This window comes from Canis lupus, chromosome 19, assembly GCF_011100685.1.
Source record: "Canis lupus familiaris isolate Mischka breed German Shepherd chromosome 19, alternate assembly UU_Cfam_GSD_1.0, whole genome shotgun sequence".
NCBI lineage: Eukaryota > Metazoa > Chordata > Mammalia > Carnivora > Canidae > Canis > Canis lupus.
Genome location: NC_049240.1, coordinates 46,369,696 through 46,382,315, shown reverse-complemented (window position 1 = coordinate 46,382,315; position 12,620 = coordinate 46,369,696).

Here is a 12,620-nt window from a genome sequence, read left to right as displayed (position 1 = left end):
AAAAATAAATAAATCAGTCACAGATTACCAAGATTTAAAAGATACAGAATAGGGATGCCTGAGTGGCTCAGCAGTTGAGCATCTGTCTTTGGCTCAGGGGGTGATCCCGAAGTCCCAAGATCGAGTCCCCATCGGGATCCCTGCAGGGAGCCTGCTTCTCCCTCTGCCTGTGTCTCTGCCTCTGTCTCTCTCATGAATAAATAAATAAAATATTTAAAAAATAATAAAGGAGACAGAATAAGAAGAGTTTGAAAGAATTTTGAAGCAATGTCATTAAAATTGCCATGCCCTTCCATTGATTCCTGTGAGGTAAGAATTATAATGGGAAAGGCCACAGAAAGTTCCTGGGACTGTCCCTTAAACAACTTGATCAGGATAATCAATTAAAACCTAAAGGGCATGGCAGAGATTAGTGTCATCCTTGTAGTGGTGCAGGAGTGATAATCTTTATCATGTTCTCGTTTTATTTACTAGGGTAGCCCCTATAAAAGCCAAAGGGATCCTGAAGTTTAATCATAGACTATCAAAAATTCAACTAAAAAGTAGCTCCAATTGCTGTTTTCCTGGTAATAAAGCATAGTAACATAATTTTAGATATAAGATGTAGTCATTATCTGAAGAAAATATTTTTTTATCTCTACCAGAAAGATGAATCAGAGGCAGTTAACAATCACACAGAATGAAAAAAAAAAAGTATGTATTGTGATACCTCTCTATCAGACTATAGTCCAAAGGGACCAGGATATTATGGATATTCTGTAGAATATTGTAATATGGTTGGCGCTATGTTACTTGGAGGGTAAAAAGTAGCATGTTGGCAACTTGGGTTTAAAAAAACTCCTCATGTAATCAAGAAATAGGAGTTTAAAATCTATGAAGATTTAACGGCTATCATATTAGGGTTTATAGTTCCAGTGAACTGGAATGATGCCAAAATATGCCATCCACAACAAAGGATAAATTATTGCAACTAGGATCTCCCATCACTAAGAAGGAAGCACAGCTCTTGTTTGGTTTCTTTGGGTTATGGACACAGCATATTCCACCCTTGGGAATATTGCCCTTACTCATTTAGTTGGTGACACAGAAGCCAGCTTTGGATAAGGGAGTATGCAAGAAAGGACTTTGTAGCAGGTTCTAGCTACGGCATAAACTACTGTGCAAGAAAATTTGCTATTTTAGCCCCTGAATACAGCAGAGTCAAACTGTGACACTCAGGAAATATCTTGCCAGCTTTCTTTTTTTTTTTTTTTTTTTTGCAAATAAAGTTTTGTTGGAACACAGCACTGCCTATATAGTTACATATTATCTACAGCTGCTTTCACACTGCAATGTCAGGAATGAGTTCAGGCAGTCTTGCTTTCCATGGTTTTGATGTGCACAAATTTCAGTTATCACAGTTTATTTAGATAACACCAATCTCCCAAGAATATGGTTCAAGTTTCAGCTACCATGTTATATTAATTGTAATTCCATAAAGCACAAACTTTGCTGCTAGCTCTTCAGTCCCCAAATACTATATAAATAACAGATGCATATCATATTCAATGACCAATCAGCAAATGACCCTTGAGCATTACCTATTCAGTTCACCTACAGACAGAAAAAGCATGTTGTTGTGTTATATCCTACTTTCCTAGAGATAAACTCATGTGGTATTTTTGAAAAATAATCAAGATAATCAAAACAATTGAGAGAGAGACTTAGCCAAAAATGATGAAAGTGTTTGAAGAAATAGAAAGTAATCATGCTTGATGTGAAACTTGAGTATAACGTAAATAGAGTTAGAGAAGCAATAGCTGACCATGAGAATGTTAACACTACTGGTAGAGAGACAGAGATATGCAGCCAGAGAGGAATTTGATGAAGGAGAATTTATCTACATAGTAAGTAAAGTGGTTGTGATGAAAAGAATGATGTCTCAGAGGAGGTGATGCTGGCAAAATCTTCACAATAAAAAAAAAATTGGAGATATTTAATTGAAATTGAAAGAGCAAAGGATAAAGCACCGGAAGCTGACGCAAACTTAGAAAGAAGTATGGCAATTCACCAAGGCACAGAAAAGATGCCCATTCCGTGTATTTAGTTACACAATAGGAAGAAAGTATTGTTCAAAGTACTTCTACGTTTTTTTAAATCAATCTTGCTTTTCAGATAATTTTAACTTTACATGCAGTGCTAAGAAATAATTCGATCCCATGTGTCCTTTATCCAATGGTAAACATCTTCCAAAATTATAAATTATAATACACGAACACAACCTGAATAGTACATTTAAAATTTTTTAAATTCTCCACATTATCAATGTTTGAAGTCACAGTGTACTAGATAAATACTAGTTTTACTGTTTTTAAAATTTTCCTGTACACTTACCATAATCTGTGACCATTTAATGTTTTGACAGAAATTTTAAAGTCTATGGAGTAATCATAATTTTACTCATTAATTATTGAGACTGCCTTGCATGGTTTGAGCATACATAGTCATTTTTCCTGGACCTTCTCTATCTACCCTGCAAAACAAGGACTTTTGAAGGTCTAATAAGAATCTGTATGACCCATGAAGCCTAAAATATTTACTATCAGGCTCTGTGCAGAAGAAGTTTGTCAACCTCTGGTCTAGGCAATTAGTAGGCCCTTTATGTGCTCTCGAAATATTTCCATTTAGTGAAGTATGTCATCTGATAGAATCTTAAATTTTTTATGAAAAATCATTAGGAACTGCCAAGAAATTCACTTCTTGAATATAAATAAGCAAGAACTTAACGTTAAGGTTATTTGAAGCTATAAAATGTCTAGCATTAGAGAACATTATAGCATTCATTAAAACAGGGTGGATTCTATTGAGTGGTTGAATGAATTGCATTTCGCCCACTCTGCACACCTCAACCAGAATATGTCTGGAATTATTTTGTTTTTGCCCTTCCTGTCATGTCTTTACAAAAAAAAAAAAAAAAAAAAAAAAAAGTGGTAAGATAAGAATTGCATGGTGCTGAGATTTCAGGACAGTTCTTTTAAGATTATTTTTTTGATGATCTGTCTAGTTTAATAAAAGTGATTATATTTTACTTGTACAAATGTTCTAAGATGGAAAGGTTTGTTTTCCCCACTTTGCCTATACAATGTCTTTAAAAAGAAGTTCATCTTATTCACTTATAGTTAGATACTGTAATTTTAAAAGTAGAAGAAAATTCACTTCGCAGAATAGATATTTTTATTAGCTCTTGCTTTTGAGTAGTTAGGGACAATTAATTAAATATGAATTTACATTATTATTTTGGAATTTTGAAGAACACTGCAGGTGATGGATAATATTAAATAGTTTTACAAATTTTAAAAATGGAAATTGGAGCTGTGGGAGGACAGGAGAGATTTGAGTTCTGTCTGTGTTACCATCTGTGAGTTCCTCTCCATCCATGATGACTTACTCTCACCATTAGAATGTCAGTGCTCAGGAAAGCATAGGATATAAATTAATCACCATAAGAAAGTGTTACTCAGGCAACTCATCTTGAGTAATATCAATATTGAGTTGAAACTGCATGAAAATGATGAAGACAAAGGGGAGAGACTCCAATATGCTTTTCATACCCCTAAGAGATCTACTGAGACTTTTACTTTCACTTATTTTCACCTTGCTGTGTGACTTTGGCCAATGTACTTAACACCTTTAATCATCAGTTTTCTCATCTGTAAAATAGAGGTAATAATAGTATTTACCTCAAATGTTATCTTGAGAAATAAAAGAAATATTGCTTGTGAAACGCTTAATATGAGGCATGGAGAAAAGTGTTCTGGTAGTTATTGCAGCCTATGAATGAGCTCTGAGTTCAGCCAGCAGTCACTTAAAAAAAAAAAAAAAAGAAAAAAGCTAACTATAATGTAATATGATAAGTATTACAAAAACCATTTGATGTATTATATATATAGTCAGAAGCCACTTTACCTATTGACCATGATCTGCTTTTGGAGGGAGCCAAGTGAATAACCTCTCATCTTGTGCTTTTTAAAAAATCAAATTGGTGCTCACATATCATAATGATGTAAAAAATATCAGGGTCAAAATAATAGAGGAAAATTATAGATTGGGAAGTCATTAAGAAAAACAGCAAACACAGATAAAAGCCAAGGAAATAGTATACTTTCTGTGTGACAGCTTTCAAGCACAGTGCCTAGCAAAGAAAGACCTAAAAATATATTTTTAAAAATAATTTTTAAAATACAGTTTTAATAAGATTTAACAATTTTAATAAGATTTTTATAAATTTTTAGAATAAGACCCCTTTCCCCATTCTAACAGGATGATCATCATTAGAGCAAAGAAATTTAGTTTGCAGTTGCTTTGCTCAATGTGTCCTTTTGCTTAAAGTCTGAAATATAGGAGATTGAAAAGATTCAATAAAAATTAGCCACACAGGCTTTAAGAGCATTATCTGCCTACAATGAGAAGAAAAGTAAATGGTATTGAAAAAGATTCCACTAAGTAATTTTGGTACAAGGCAAAAAAGACAAGCATGATTTAGAATATTTTGTTATTAAAAAAATCACCATTTTTCCCCTTTTCAATGTATTGAATTATTTTATCAAATAAGAGACGGAGGTGAGATGACACAATAGAATGCAGAAGGAAATGTGACTGAAGGAAAGTGAGCTGGATGAAATAAACTTATTTAAGGAAAATAAAAAGAATTAATATCTGCATTATAGTTAGGAAGGCAATGATAAAACTCTACATAGTTAGACAAGTACTGTAGAGAATAAATCTGATATTCTTTTCCATAAAGGTAAATAATAGGCTAAAGACAATTCAATGATTAAAGGGAGAATTGAGGACTTCTATAAATCAGTAATAAAAATACAGACATCCCAAAATCAAAATGGGCAAAATAAATGAATAGGCACTTTCCAAAAAAGACACATAAGGGTCAATATATGTTTGAAAAGATGCTCAATATCATCATTCATCAAGGAAATGCAGATTAAAACCACAAAGAGATACCACTACATACATTTTGAAATGACTCAAAAAAGACTGGCCATACTAAATATTGGCAAGGATGTGAAGCAAGCGTAATTCTTATATATTGCTGGTGAGAATATAAAATAGTACCATTTTGTAAGACTATGACATTTTCTAATAAACATAAACAACACATATGACACATGCAAAGTCCATGACATAGCAATTCCACTACTAGGCATTAAGAAAAATATTTTTATATATACACAGAAAGCTTTGTATTAGAATATCATTGTGACTTTATGGCTAAAGACTGAAACCATCCTAAATGTCTTCTAAGAAAAAAATGGACACCTAAATTGTATTCTTACAATGGAGTACCACTTAGTAGTAAAAAAAATAATTATCTACACAACACAAATGACTCTTCCAATTATCATGTCAAATAAAATAAGACAGACATGAGAGAATAAATGATACATGATTTCGTGTACATATACATATATATATATTGTGGTCAAAAACAGGAAATACTAATCTATGGTGATGAAAAAATAGTACTAACTTATGTGGGTATGTGTGGGATTGACTGGAAAGGTCATGGGGGAACTTTCAAGTATGATGGAAATATTCTATACTGTGACTTGGGTTTTATCTTATGCTGAGTATAATGCAATACAATAAAACTTACCAATATAAGCACATGATTTGGTGAGTTTTGAAAAATGTGCCAAATCCTATAACTATCACTACAATCATGACTTAGATCTTTCTGTTCTATATGGTGGTCAGCAGCTGCATGGGCTAGTGAGCACTTGATACTACAAATTGCTGTTAAGTGTAGAATACACTTTGGGTCTTAGAGATTTAGTACAAAAATGTAAAATACTCAGTAACTTTTACATTTGTTACATGTTGAAGTGATATTATTTTGTGTATATTGAGTTGCACAAAATATATTATTAAAATTAGTTAAATTCATTTCTTTTTTTTTTCTAATGTGGCTACTACAAAATTTACAATTCCATATGTGGCTTGCATTACAATTCTTTTTTTTTATTTTTAAATTTTTATTTATTATTTATGAGAGACACAGAGACCCAGGCAGAGGGAGAAGCAGGCTCCATGCAGGGAGCACGATGTGGGATTCGATCCTGAAACTGCAGGATCACACCCTGAGCTCAACCACTGAGCCACCCAGGTGTCCTTTGCATTACGATTCTAATGAGAAATGTTATAAGAACATTTAATGAAATTATTAAAATGGTTTGTTTTACCCATTATTTCCTATGTCTTACCCCCTCCCTGCATTATATGGGTGCCATGTATTTTACTTCTATATATGTTATAAACACTGCAATACATTGTTAATGTTTTTTTGATATAAAGAGGTAGTTCTATTTTATAGTGAATTTAAAAAATAAGCAATGTCTTTTGCAGCTAATTGCATAAGTCCTGGTTGGTTCCCCCAATATTTCTTCTGCCAAAAATTTTTTTAAACATATTTTGTGATACAGGTCTGCTGCTCCACACATTCTATTTGTCTAAAATGTCTTTATTTTGCTTTTACGTTTAAAAAATTACTTTTGCTGGCTATCAAATCTGAGTTTAACAGTTACTTATTTTAGTACTTTAAATATATCACTTTGGGCACCTGGGTGGCTCAGTCAGTTAAGTCTCTGCCTTCAGCTCAGGTCATGATCCCAGGGTCCTGTGATGGAGCCCCACAACAGGGCTTCCCACTCAATAGGAAGCCTGTTTCTCCCTTTCCCTCTGCCTGCTTCTCCCCTGCTTCTGCTCTCTCTCTGTGTCAAATAAATAAATAAATAAATAAATAAATAAATAAATAAATATCACTTCATCATTTTAATTATTCCCTGTTCTTACCTTTTGTTCTCTGACTGCTTTTAGACTCTCTTTATCACTGGATAAAGTTTCATTTCAGTGTGCCTTTATGTGGTTTTGTCTTTATTATGCTTTGGGTTCTTAGAATTTCTAGGGTATTTGGTTTTATAGTTTCCATCAACTTCTTTTCATTTCTTTTTTTATTTTTTACTTTTCCTACGAGACTTTTCTTCTCTTTCTTTTCTCTCTTCTCCTAAGAATTAAATTATGAATATATAGCACATTTAATATCATTTCTCAGGTCACTGATGGGCTAGTTGCTTTGTTTATATTCCTTTTCTATGTGCTTCATTTTGGGTAGTTTCTAAAGCCTGGTCTTAAAGTCTATTGATTTCTTTTTCAATATCTAACCATTGCTAATTTCATTGGGTTTTTTTTTTTCCTACTTCCAGCATTGAATTTTATTTTCCTAGAATTTCAATTTGTGTTTTTTTGTTTGTTTTTATTCACTTTACTCTCTTAACAGGTTTGTTTTCTCCTCACTTTTCTGAATATAGGGAACACACTCTATTTTTTTTCTGGATCTGTTTTAAATAAAATTATAATCAGAAGTTACAATTTAAAAATTACTTAATCTTTATAATTTTTACATTTGTTTGCATTGATTGAATTTTATCCTCATTATGGGTCATAATTTTCTACTTCCTACCAAGTCTGGAAATTTGGATGCTGAACAGTATAAATTTACATTTTTGGGTTCTTGGTATTACTGCATTCATATAAATAGTGTTGGCCTCTTTTGGCATGTAAGTTAAGTTACTTGGAATTTGTTTAATACATCTGAGGTATACTTTTAAGCTTTGCTGGTCCATGCAGAGCAGTCTTTAATCCAGGGCTAACTGAACTCTATTACTAAGGTGAATATTTTCTGAGAATTCTATCCAATGTCTTATTTATTGAGATTTTTCTGTTTTTGGCTGGTGGTAATACGAACTATTCCTAGCCATGTGGGAGATTTGGGAATTGTTCAGTTTTCTCTTCCCTGGAAGGTCTTCCCCTAACCTGTGTAACTTCCTTTAACACATGCATTGAGTAGTACTCAGCTAAAGAATTGAGGGATCTTCTTCAAGTCACTTTATCCTTCCCTCTGTGTATCAACTCCTCTCTTTATTGAGTCTGTCTCTCAAATTAAGGCATCATGGCCTCCATAAATTTTGATCTATGTCTCCTCATGTTAATGACCACCATATTCTTTGTAGTTTTTCTCTCCCTCCATCACAACCCCAAAAATGCTACCAGGAAGGAAGCTGAAGTGATCAGAGGGTTTACTTCATCTGTTTTCTGTCACTCAGGCATATGCTGCCTGTTGTCCAATATCTAAAAAATATGGTTTCTAATTTTTTTAAGATTTTATTTCTTTATTTGACAGAGAGAGAGTACAAGCAGGGGGAGTGATGGGCAGAAAGAGAGTGAGAAATAGGCTCCCCACTGAGCAGGGAGCTGGATGCCATGAGGGGCTCAATCTCAGAACCCTGGGATCATGACCTGAGCCCAAGGCAAATGTTTAATGGACTGAGGTACCCAGGTGCCCCTGAAAAATATGGTTTCTAATATTTTATCCAATTTTCCTGTTGTTTGAGGCAAAGACAGAGGGTTTTTTACTTCATGCAGACCTAAAATTAAAATCAATAATTATCTTTTGATTGATTTGGTTCCATATTTATCAGATTATACACTCAGATACTATTTTACAGATTTTATTCATTTATTCATGAGAGAGAGATAGATTGAGAGAGAGAGAGAGAGGCAGGCTCTATGCAGGAAGCCGAATGTGGAACTCTATCCCAGGACTCCAGGATCACACCCTGGACCGAAGGTGGCACTAAACTGCGAACCACCCAGGGATCCCAGGTACTATTTTTAAGAGACTCAGAAATTCTTATTAATTGATGCAGAGAATGCAGAAAAAATGTACCCCTGAAAACTTTGTAAACATTGAAGAGAGAGCCATGAAAAGAAATAAAAACTTGAAAAATAAGCTGGTAAATATTTAAATATTTGCATGGATAATTTATCAGCTTGTCACTAGGCAAAATTTTGGATTCAATATTAGGAAGTGCCTTTTGAGAGTAGAGATTGTTAAAAGGTAATGTAGGTTACTAAGAAAAGTTGTTCTAATGTTATTTTTGCCTAGAAATAAGGAAGAAACTTTTCTTCCATAAATCTTTTAAATAAAGTTTTCTGGAAGAATAAGGCTGAACAGGATAAAGGAATTTTGTCCAATTTCTCTATTTTTGTAACATGCGTTCTCTCAGTCATCTAAAAATGCTTAATCAGCTAATTTCTATTTTCACTGATTAGCCTTCACTGTGCCTGACTCACTAAATAATCCAGTCACCATCTACACATTGAGAATGATGAATCATGACACATACTCTTTCTCCTCTTCTTCTCCAAGATCTTGTTTTCATCAAAATCTTCTGCATGAAAAAAAATAACTAATTTATCAAGGTATGACATTATATAAAATTCCAGTGAAAATGAATATTCTGTATGATTGAAACTTACATCTGTTTATCCACACTCTAAAATGTTAAGCAGCTGCATTTTGCATCTTTTTTTCTGTTTGATTCTTAAAGACAATGCTATTTGATATCCGTGGTATCAGAGTTACTCATCTGTGAACACAAAAAGCTGTATAATATTCTCACATACAGTGTGTGGGGCTCTTGATTCCTTTCCAGAGGGCTAAGATTATGGAAATTAGGTTTCTGGATGAATGTCTAATTACTGCTGAGGTGAATGCCTATGAAACTATATGCAATGTTTTTATCAAGGAAACTAAGGATGATATTAAAAGTTATATTCATCAATTCATGTGTTCAATAAATATTTATTGCGTACTTAGTATGCTTCAGAGACTGTACATCTGAGTATGTAATGATAAATATAAATACCAATTATAAATAGTGAGGCTTGGTTAACATTAATATCCTTATTCTCTGCATTTAATTTTCCATAATGGGTCAGCTACAGTATATTTAATATGTGGTAGTAAAACTGAGTATTTCGTCAAGAACTCTTTACTACTCTAATTTATCATATTTGGTTTTCTAATCCTAGGTATAAATTATCAAAGGGCTTGCAGTACAGTTCTGGGTAGTTTTGAAATATAAATTTAAACAGTGATAGTTTACCCAATATGGCTTAAAAAATAAGCATGATTAATCTTAACTGGAGCACAAATGAAGCCTCACTTTTCATTTTCCTAAACCTCTAACTTTGCTTTGGTTCTTTGGATAATATGATTGAGTCCTAACATCACTACTAGAGTAATACCAATGAGTGAAGGTGGTTGTTATGTCTACAATAAAAGGGAAGACTCCGAGAGAAGCTTATTTCAGCAAACCCCTCCTACAGATGTGATCTGGTTTATGGTGGCTATCTGGCATTGCACATTTTTTACTACAAGTCTCAAGAAAACATCTTGATAGAGTATTTCTGTAAGTAGTTTCAGAGGATTATTTATGACTCTGCAAGGATGCCAGATTGCCTCATTTTCAGACAATTAAAACAGGACTTTAGGCAGCCATTATTTGCATCTCTAGGAGAAAAACCCATTAGCACAAGGCCGGGGGATCATTGGGGCCTGGAGAAGCTACCTTGAATAATAATCCTGGACCCCAGTAAACTCGAACAAGCAGAGCCACTGACGCCTGTTAGAGCAGTCTGCATGTAGACGGGCACAGAAACAGAAGCTGGGAGTCTTTTAGGATAATAACTAATATATTTTTTATGAGGCAGACTGAAATAAGGCTCCAGAGAGAGCGACAGAAGACTGATCAGAAAGAGTAAAACTGGTGACAAGAAGATTGGAAAGTAGAATTCATTGTAAAACATATAAATCATGGGGAAATCTGTGCAGAGAAACAGACTAAACTCCAGAAATCCACATTTTGCTAGAGGTCAGCTTAATGAATTATCAATGTGAATACTTAAAATCTTTAATATTTTACCACATATGGGAGAAGACCAGTTGTTGACTAGAAAGAAAATATCATCTCTTTGTCAGGAGTTCAGCATCGTATTAGGAAATATCCCCTAGCAGATTTGAAATAAAGAAGATAGGAAGAATTCTTTCAAAAGAATACTTTAAAAAAATCAACAGTTCTTGGTCTCTGTGTTAGCAAATAACATACAAACTGATCCATTCTCACAGTTGATATTGACACCGATATTCCCACTTCTTGAGATAGATTTAACTAATGTTAGATGAAATGCAACCGAAGTTTTTTAAGAGTCAAGGGCTAGGTGTTCTAGTATGGATAGACATGGTGAGGAGGACAGATATAGTGAGGAAACCATTTTTCTTCTTTTTAAAAAATGTCCCTGTTCTTGGCCTAGCCACCTCTTCTCACATGAAGTTCTACAAATAAACTATTCCCAAATCTGCTATGTTTAGGGACTGAACCTGTTCAGGGACTTTTCCAGGTACTGGAAAAACAAAAATATTAAAAATTTGATCTTTTTCCTCAAAGAGCTCATAAATGAGGAAACAAAGAGTGGAAATTGTGTCTGATAAGTACAATGCATGTCTTAGGTTTCTATGCCAGCAATATATAGGTGAAATATGAGATAATTACATTTCATTTCCTTCTTTATGAGTTGGAATACTTGCCTGAAGAAACAGAATGCTAGAAAATTCAATCCCCCTAGCCCAAATACAAATGTAAAATTAAGCTTAAAAGACAAGTGTTGTTTATTTCTAACAAAATTTAGAGAAAATGTGACAACTTACAAAGCTATTTATTCTAAAGACTACATATACTTTTTAATTAGGAATACTCACCTAAATCCCATCTTCTATAACAGGTTCATTTCATGCTGTTCAAACTTCATTAAAACAAAACAAAAAAAAAGGCAAAATGAACCAACCTACAAAACACTTGATTACTGCTGCGACATAGATGGAATAGGATTTTATAAATAGTTTTTAGGGTATTTTCATGGACATTTAAAATTCTATTAACAAGCATCTCACTAGCAAAAGAGTATATATATTAGTTTTTCTATTCTGAAACAATGTAATAAAGCTATATGTACAGTATATGCACAATACATACTCATCCAAATATGTACATCTTTATGCATACACATATATACACAGACATATTTATGAAATAGAAGGCTGACTTAGAAAACTAACGAAGTTATTATTCATACCTATCAAAATTCAAGGGACATACTTCACAGAACTAGAACAAATAATTCTAAAATTTGTATGGAACCACAAAAGATACTGCAAGGCAGAAGTAATCTTGAGAAAAAAACAAACATAGAGATATCGTGTTCTCTGATTTCTTTTTTTTTTTTAAGATTGTATTTATTTATTTATGAGAGACATAGGCAGAGAGATAGGAAGAAGCAGGCTCCTCGAGGGGAGCCCAATGCGGGACTTGATCCCAGGACCCTGGAATCAGGCCCTGAGCTGAAGGCAGATGCTCAACCACTGAACCACACAGGCGTCCCACATTCCCTGATTTCAAACTACACAAGAAGGCTATAGTAATCAAAACAGTATGGTATTGGTACAAAAACAGACACGTAGATAAACAGAACAGAATTGAGAGCTCAGAGATAAACATATACATATAATCAGTTAATCTATGACAAGGGAGCCAAGAATATATAATAGAGAAAAAGCAATTTTTTTTAATAAGTGTTGGGAAAAGACAGTTATATGCAAAAGAATAAAATTTGATCATAATCTTACACCATACACAAAAAATAACTGAAAATAGATAAAAGATTTGAAT